General features: G+C 37.3%; 1 non-coding gene across 1 annotated transcript; it reads right to left on the minus strand.

The window, feature by feature from the left end:
- Positions 1-273: 273 nt before the first annotated feature.
- On the minus strand, positions 274-380 carry LOC113764247. Its single transcript, XR_003467529.1, has one exon. It is a non-coding gene; the product is annotated as a small nucleolar RNA R71 (small nucleolar RNA).
- Positions 381-8,768: the final 8,388 nt, after the last annotated feature.

The raw sequence follows: 8,768 nt of genomic DNA on the forward strand, positions 1-8,768 counted from the left end.
GAACTGAAGTCGGGATTAATTCACCTTTTACCCACGTTCCACGGCCTCTCGGGTGAAGAACCCCATAAACACATCCAAGAGTTCGATGTGGTATGCTCCAGTATAAAACTTTCAGGAATTACTGAGGAGCAGATTAAATTTAGAGCATTCCCTTTCTCCCTAAAGGATGCAGCGAAGGATTGGTTATACTACCTACCTGCAGGTAGTATCACAACATGGGCCCAACTAAAAAAGAAATTTTTAAAAAAATTCTTCCCTGCATCCCGGGGTGCAAGTCTGAGAAAAGAGATATGCAGCATTAAGTAGTATCCTGGGGAATCCCTATATGACTATTAGGAAAGGTTCAATAAGTTGTGCACTAGATGCCCACAGCATCAAATTAGTGAGCAACTATTGATCCAATACTTCTATGAGGGACTTCGGTCATCTGAAAGAAGTATCATTGATACTGCGAGTGGGGGAGCACTGGCAAATAAGACACCGAGAGAAGCGTGGCTGCTTATTGAAGCAATGACAGAGAATTCTCAACAATTTGACTTTCGTGAGAGTAGCCCTACCCGTAGGGTTAATGAGGTGGAGACGACATTCATTCAGCAGCAGCTATCGGAGCTAACATCTTTTGTTTGGCAATTAGTTGTGGGGAACGTGCATCAATCAAAGGTCTATGAAATTTGCACAAACGTGGGCCACCCCACTGACTCATGCCCTATTTTGCAAGAGGATGGGACTGAACAAGTAAACATGGCTGGAGGCGTGCCCACGCCCAGTAGGCAGTACAATCCATACTCGAACACGTACAATCCGGGTTGGAGAGACCACCCCAACTTCAGCTATGGGAACATACCACAGAATTCATTCTCAAATTATCCACCAGGATTTCAGCAACCATGGCAACTAAAGCCTCAACATTCGTACGCCAATTTAGGAGGCTCTTTGGAGGATATTGTCAAGAGTCTGGCCACGATTACTACTCAACTCCAGTAAGAAACTAGATCCTTGGTCACAAGTACTGCTCAATTCCAGCAGGAAAATAGATCAGGCATGAAAGATATGGAGATTCGAATGAGCCAAATGGCAACTGCCATTAATCGTTTGGAGTCTCACATTTTTGAGAAATTGCCATCGCAACCCGAAACAAATCCTAAAAATATAAGTGCTATGACACTGAGAAGTGGCAAGGAAGTGGAGGAACCTAAGTTGACGAATTCGAAAAGCAAAATTGAGGAGGAGACAGAAAATGAGATTGAAGAAGAATGGCGCATTCGCGAAGGCCCTAAGGTAACGCTCACTCCTTCAATTCCTATTAAATCTAACTTACCGCCTTTTCCTTGCAGGTTGGAAAAGACAAAGAAGGCGGAGAATGAAAAATAAATTCTGGACGTGCTCCGCAAAGTGCAAGTAAACATCCTCCTATTTGACGCGATCAAACAGGTGCCCAAATATGCAAAGTTCCTGAAGGACTTGTGCGTTAACAAAAGGAAGCTAAGGGGTGATGAGAGAGTGATGGTAGGAGAGAATGTATCAGCTGTACTTCAAATGAAACTCCCACCCAAATGCGGGGATTTAGGTATGTTTACTATCCCCTGTAAGATTGGCCATTCTAATATCAAAAATGCCATGCTAGATTTAGGGGCTTCTATTAATGTGATACCTAAATCAATCTATGATTCTCTAAATTTAGGACCCTTAAAAGAAACAGGGATAATAATTCAATTGGCTGATCGTACATTTGCTTATTCAGATGGGATAGTAGAGAATGTTTTAGTGCAAGTAGATGGATTAATTTTTTCAACTGATTTTTATATGCTTTACATGGATGATAGAAGTGCCCCAAATTCATCACCCATTATATTAGGAAGGCCATTCTTGAGTACTGCCTAAACTAAGATTGATGTTAGTAAGGGTACTCTCACAATGGAATTTGATGGAGAAATAGTCCACTTTAATATTTTTTATACAATGAAACATCCTGTTAACTCTCATTCTGTATTTGCTATTTATGTCACTAATCCCTCTGTGCAAGAATTTTCTGAATTTGCTTGTAGGGGTAAATTCAAAATTGCTGCGAACAAGTATTATGAAATAAAAGCAATTCATGAGGTGAAAATGGGTAAAAAATTAAGGAAAAATGTTACACTCAATGGCTATTTGAATCCCGAAGGAGGGCCACCGATTACAAGAAAAATTAAATTACATCCAGACTGAAGAGTGGTGTAATGTGTCTAGCCAAAAACATTAAAAAAAAGACGTTACTTGGAAGGCAATCCAAGGATTTCAATTGTATTTTATTTCATATTTGTGTGTTCAAGATCAGTGGGTTTAGGTTCCTATTGACAAACAATCTTTATTGTAGGTCATGGGTGTTTCTGTGCAGTTTTATTCTGGGTTGAGGGCACAAATTCGTGGGCAGAAAACTTCATGTTACAAGGCGTGCTCGCGCCTTGTGTTCACAGGGCATGGACATTTGTAAAACTTGGTGATAAGAAAACCTCACCTTCCAAGGCATGCCCACGCCTTCCAATCTTTGCGACAACGAAAGTCAAACGCAACCAGGACCATCTCTAACCCTACTTTTCTACTTTCCTCTCTTCTTGTTTTGTTTGGTCTTTTCAATTTTTTTTTATCTTAGTTTCTATTTTTCACTTTCTGTTGTTCTGTCTTAGTCTCAATTTCTACTTTTCCCTTTTTCCTGTTCGTCCGCCGCCGCTCTCTAGCCCGCACCACCGCCGCGTCGCCGCCCTTCTCTTTCTCTTCCATCGCACCGCACATCGCTGCCACCGCACGCCGCTCCATTCTCCCATCGCGCGCCTTATCCTACAGTTTTCTTTGCTCATATTGGATTCCAGCCTTCTCATCCTCCTCCCCCTTAGTGTCTCGCTGCACCCTTTCGGTAGTCAGGGAAGTTTCGCCCCTTTATTCTCGCACTTTATTTGTCTTTACTACATTGAGGACACTGTAGGTTTTAGGTGTGGGAGGGTGATTTCTTTCTTTTATTTCTTTTTGTTTCTATCATTTCTTGTTGCTCGAAAGAGAAAAGAAAAAAAAAGAGGAAAAATGAAACAAACAGACAACGAGAAAAAAAAAGAAAAAAAAAGGAAAAATTGTGTAGTTAGTTCACTTTTTGCTAGAGCATTTTGCTATGATGAATTATACAATCAAGATGCACGTGTATGTGGTCATATATGCTAGTTTTGCATTTTGGTTTTCCTTGGCAATATCGTTGAATGTTGAATATGCTGGACTTGACCCATTCTTGAAACTTTTGGGAGCTTTTGAGCCATGCACGAGCACACTATTCTTGTTTGCTTCGTTTGTGTTGTTGAATGGGTATCACACATGGTATTGACATTCTAGAACTTGCTATTTTGTACATGTCGAGGCCACATTTTGTTGAACTGAATGCATTTGAAATGATAAGGGCATTTAAGATTTAACCTTTCTTTAGCTTTCTACAAACCATGCCTTCATCTTGTCTCCTAATAGTGAACCGATTTGAGCTTTTATCCTTCTCTTTTGTATGTTAGCCGTGTTTAATAACCTAAGACCTTTTTAGACTTTCTTGTTCAACCTTGTGTCGTTAAGAGATGTCTGAATTTCATTGCTTGTGCAAGGCAAATAAATCTAGGGTCACAAATGTTGTCGGAATAGAAGTTGTATGGTGCCAGTTCTGTGCATCTGAGATCGGAAAAGAAGAAAAAAAAAAGAAAAAGAAGAGAAAGAATAAAAAAAGCTATCGACAAGCTGGTGAACAGAAGACTCTGGCTTACAGGGCATGCCCACGCCCTGCAAGACGCTCTTCAAAAAAATAAAGAGATAGAGAAAATACAAAAAGAGTTCCAACACTTGCACAGTGGATATAGCAAATGGAAACGCCTTACTTGTGAAATTTTTCCGGTAAAGTGTTGTGGTTATATAGTGGATATCAGACATTTTTTTGACACATTACACCCTGTTTTTACTTTCTTATCCCGCCTTTTACCTAAGCCCCATTACAACCCTATTAAAGCCCCTTTGATTTGTGTATTTAGTTCACTTTTGAGTGGTAGAGATGTGATAAATGTGCAAGCCTATGGTAATTCCATTCCATGATGTTGATTTAAGCGTTCCTAGTATTTATACATTTTCTTGAAGGTGACGTGTATTACTGTTCATATTCTTTGGATAACCACCTGTCCGGTATGTTCTAATTTTGGCGGCATTGTCAGGAATGCGGGATGCTTATGTTTGTATAGACCACTACGGAACCGTTGCTATCTTGATTGTACTTCTGAACTTCGAAATGCTTGAGGACAAGCATTGTCTAGGTGTAGGGGGATTTGATAGAACAATTATTGGGCACATTTTGCACTGTTATTTTGTTCTAATTTTGGCTACTTACTGTGCTAAGTATTGAGATTTCGCTCATATTTCATATTTGTATAAATTGTAGGTGGTTGGTGTTAAAAGTGATCTTTTGAGGCAAATTTTCAAAAGACCCTTTATTTCAAGATGTACACATGCCAGAGATTGAGGAGATACACCTAAAAAATGGACCCCGCGAGATTGGCAAACCAAGTGAAAAATTAGGAAACCAAAAGGAGGTTCGTGGGCCGCGGAGGTGCAGAGGATCAAAACTCTTTTCGAAAAAGAAGTAAAGTGCGGAGTCCTCTTCCTTGCTTTTCGGCGGCCAATAGAAACGAAGCCAGATTCACGTCATATAAGGAGATTAGCTTTTGCTCTACTCTGGGACGTTTCTTCCTTTCTTTTCGGCGGCTATTGTGAGTGAATTGGCTAAAAAACCAGATTCACGTGGAATAGATTAGTTTGAGTTTTCCTTTTCCCATCTGTCAGACGTTGGAGACCTCTCTCTAGCTTTTGGCTTTGTACGATTTTGACTCCTTGGTTTTTACTCTTGCTCTGGACAATTTTTCGTTAGCTTTTGTTTTTGTAATTTCGGCTCCAGTACGGAGACGAAACCCAAAAAGAGACAACACCTTTTCGCCTGCCTCCTCGTTATTTCTCCTTTTCACAACCTTTTGGTAATTAATTAGATGATATCAACTAAATCACGCGAGATTGATATGATGAGAAGCGACTAGGTTTCTTGTCTACCCAAAGGTCGACGCGAAGGCGCAGTCCATAACATCTGTGAGATCTAATCAAACTTTCACTATTTCCTCCAATTCGTTACTATTCGTGTGTTTCCTGGATTAATTGTTTATGGCTATTTTATCAGTTGAGTATCAACGGTCGGATATTTAATTTAATTTAATTGCCTACTGTTATGTTAACTAAATTGAATCCGTAATTGTTCGTTTAGTTGACAACTAGTGACAACCACCATAATTGATTTTATATTGGGGAAACGTAAGATCTAGTTTAAATAAACCCTCGTAGCGTGTTTATTGATTAGGGTTGGATTTTTCTAGGTTTAATGCAACTGGATAATTAAATTCCTACGGTCGTACCTAGGGTTGTTCTCTGGTTAGAAAAGCAGTCAATGGTCGTACCTTGACTATCGAAAAAGTAAGGAAGAACTGGCTGTCAGAGTTTGTTGATAGTTATAACCAACCTAGTGACGAATGAATGGAATATCTTTGCATCGATGATCATTTAATTGGACCATGCTTGAAAAGTTGATCTTTTGGGTAGAATTTTATTAATTGCTATTTTTAGTAAATTGTACTTGGTGAGTTAGCTTTTGAATTTTGTTTATTTTAATTTCATTTTCACTCCATTAAATATCCCCCAATTTTGTTCTATTGATTTGGAAAGAAACAACTTCCTCTCTGTTCCCTGTGGAATCGATCCTACTTGCTATTGTATGCAAATCTAATATTTTTATAGACAATTCTGGTATATCGGATCAAGTAAACTCTTCGGGAACAGGGTGAATCAAGTAACCCATTACACACCTAGGGTTCCTGCTCCAGTACTTGAATTTGTTCTATAATTAATTGTGGTGGTAATTAGGACTTTTTAGTAATTATTATTGCACAGGTTCGGCACCTGTCAAAACCAACACCACGTGAGATGCATGTGATGCATGCCGAAATCTAGGGGCATTTTAGTTCAAGCTGTCATCCACTCAGTAAAAAGGAGTACAAATCAGTTTAACTTAATTGTTGCCTTTTACCATTCTCTCTCCCTCTACCGCAAGTGGTTGGAAGCTCCTGCAATTCGTCGACCATCATCACCAGTGCACATCTCTTGAAACTTCCGCTGGGAAATTACAGGTACCCAACCAGATCCTCTTTCCCGTAAATGAGCTGCATAGAAAAACTAATCAAGGATAGTTGTATGTTAGGCACCAGTTGTAGTTTGATTAGCAATCATCCTCCTAGCAGCAGCTATATATTGATTCAAACATGTGAATTGGTAGTCCCTTTACGATTTGAAGTGCCTGACTGGGTTCTCCACTTCACGCTATGAAAAGCAAATGATTTTCATCTCTTTTGAAGATCAAATACTATATCAGATACTTGTGAGATCCTCCATTTTTCTCCTTTTTTTTTGGGGTGGGGTTCCAATTAGTTGTCTATTGCACTACCACGCTGTAAAAATGCACTCCTGAGGCCTTTTGTCCACTCATCACTTGATAGTTTCTGGGAGTATCACAATCTCGGATGATACAGCAGATATGAACTTGATGCACCCTTCTTACCCAGGAAAATTTGGCTCAAGTGTTTATAAATCTTAATAATCAATCCCTTTCACCCAGAGTTAACCTAATGGTGGCTCTTGATGCTAAATTGGAAATTCCTTTTGGATGAGAAAACAAAGAAGAAAAAGAAAAAGAATCAATTATCTGCAACCAAATGGAACAAAAAACTTGACTAGAAGCTCTTCAGCTGCCATGGAGATTTTCTTCCTAAAGCTTTTTATTGGGGAAGAAATCCCTTTTTACCGAATAGAAAACTGTTGGACAGACTAAAATGCCCTTCATATTTTAGCATACGTTTCATGTGGTGTTATTTTCCGTCAATCTTAACGACCGAACTTGACAGAAGGTCCAAAATTTTGCATTTTCGATAGATCGAGGTCCAAAGATTTACTCTTAACTGTTGGGGGACCAAAAGTTCACCTGACTAACAGTTAGAGGGTTATTAAGACTTTTTTCCCATCAAGATAAAATTACACTGTAGCACTTGGAATCCTTCAAAATTCGTTTGCTTCTTTTCTTCTTCGGTTTCACTTCCAGTTCCCAAACATAAAAAAAGGCAACTTTCTCTTCCTTTCTCTTCGTTTTTGCTGAAATCTCAACTCCCAAATGCACTACATCTAAAAATGTGACTTGAGATTATAATGCCTAGTAATATTGGAAAACGTGACTTGATCACGTTTCAATGAAATCTGAAAATGTGACTTGAAATTATAATGCCTAGTAATATTGGAGGGTTCAGCCCACATGAGCTCCGCGAATTGCTGGTTGGCTGCTTGAGTTGGATGATTGGAGTCAAAAAACAAAGAGTCTTGTGGATTGTCACATAGCTGCAGTTGCGAGCTCTTCGAAAAGGGCCACTGCCGCAGCGTGCACTCCTCACTGCTTTAAAATTTTTTTATTTGACTAATAATAATTCACGTGCTTTGCACTTGGATATATTTTTTAAAAATATAAAACCTTTAATATATTAAATTTTTGTACAAAACTTTGATTGTTACATAATATAAATTAAAAAACTATATAATGAACAAAATTAAGCAATTAATAATTGTACAAAATGTTTGTTATGTACAAAACAATTAAAAGTTTATTATGTATTTTACAGTTATAAAAACTCTGAAAATAAAAGATTATCATATTTAAACTAAGTTGTTGGTATAATATTTTGACTAAGAAACCGTATAATAAACAAAATTAAGCTATTGCTAGTTGTAGAAAATGTTTATTATATACAAAACAATTAAAAGTTTATTGAACTCGGAAGTTGCAAGATTATCACATCTAAATTAAGTTGTTGCATATTTTATTTGGATTGTGACAATAAGAAGAGGAAAATTTATGTGTTCTATCAAAATCTGAGCACAATACATTCTAAATATTATGATTTGGATACAACAAATTTTTATTAATTTCAGTAGTTGTAAACCTTTTCTGTTAATATTGACTAGGAAATCATATAATAAACAAAATTAAGCAATTGCTAGTTGTAAAAAATGTTTATTATATACTGTTGGGATACATGCGTAGACCAAACGACTATTGAGGCATCAAGCACACAATAATTTAATGAGAAACAAGTTACAAGCATAAAAGATAAACACATATAAGATTTAATATAATTCGACTCCATTATTGAATCTACGTCCATGTAGAAAAACCCGTTCTTTATTATCTGAGAAAAACTCTATACAAAAATATAATTTGAATCCAAACCCAACTCTTGTATATTATTTCTCATTTTTCAAGAACCCTTTTTTCTATCCTATGTATAAGGCTACATGTCACTATTTGTGTGTCACTTTGTAGTATGCTAATTTTCTCTATTTATAAACTACATTACTTGGCCAATATCCGAATAATAATAGGAAATAACTACTAACTTCTAATCTCATACGGAATAGGAAATAATTTCTAATTCTTAAATTCATACAAATAGAAAATTTTTTTGCTACAATTTCAAGTAACTAAAATCAATTAAGAAACTAGTTACTTTCACACAAAACAAAAAACATGCCTAAAAGAAATTAAACCAATTTTCTAACAAATCTCCACCTTGATGAATGTTTCTTTTAGTAACCATTTGCCTTCAACTGCTAAATCATATGGTACCGAATTACACATCCGA

Source organism: Coffea eugenioides, chromosome 2 (assembly GCF_003713205.1).
Source record: "Coffea eugenioides isolate CCC68of chromosome 2, Ceug_1.0, whole genome shotgun sequence".
In the NCBI taxonomy this organism is placed as follows: Eukaryota; Viridiplantae; Streptophyta; class Magnoliopsida; order Gentianales; family Rubiaceae; genus Coffea; species Coffea eugenioides.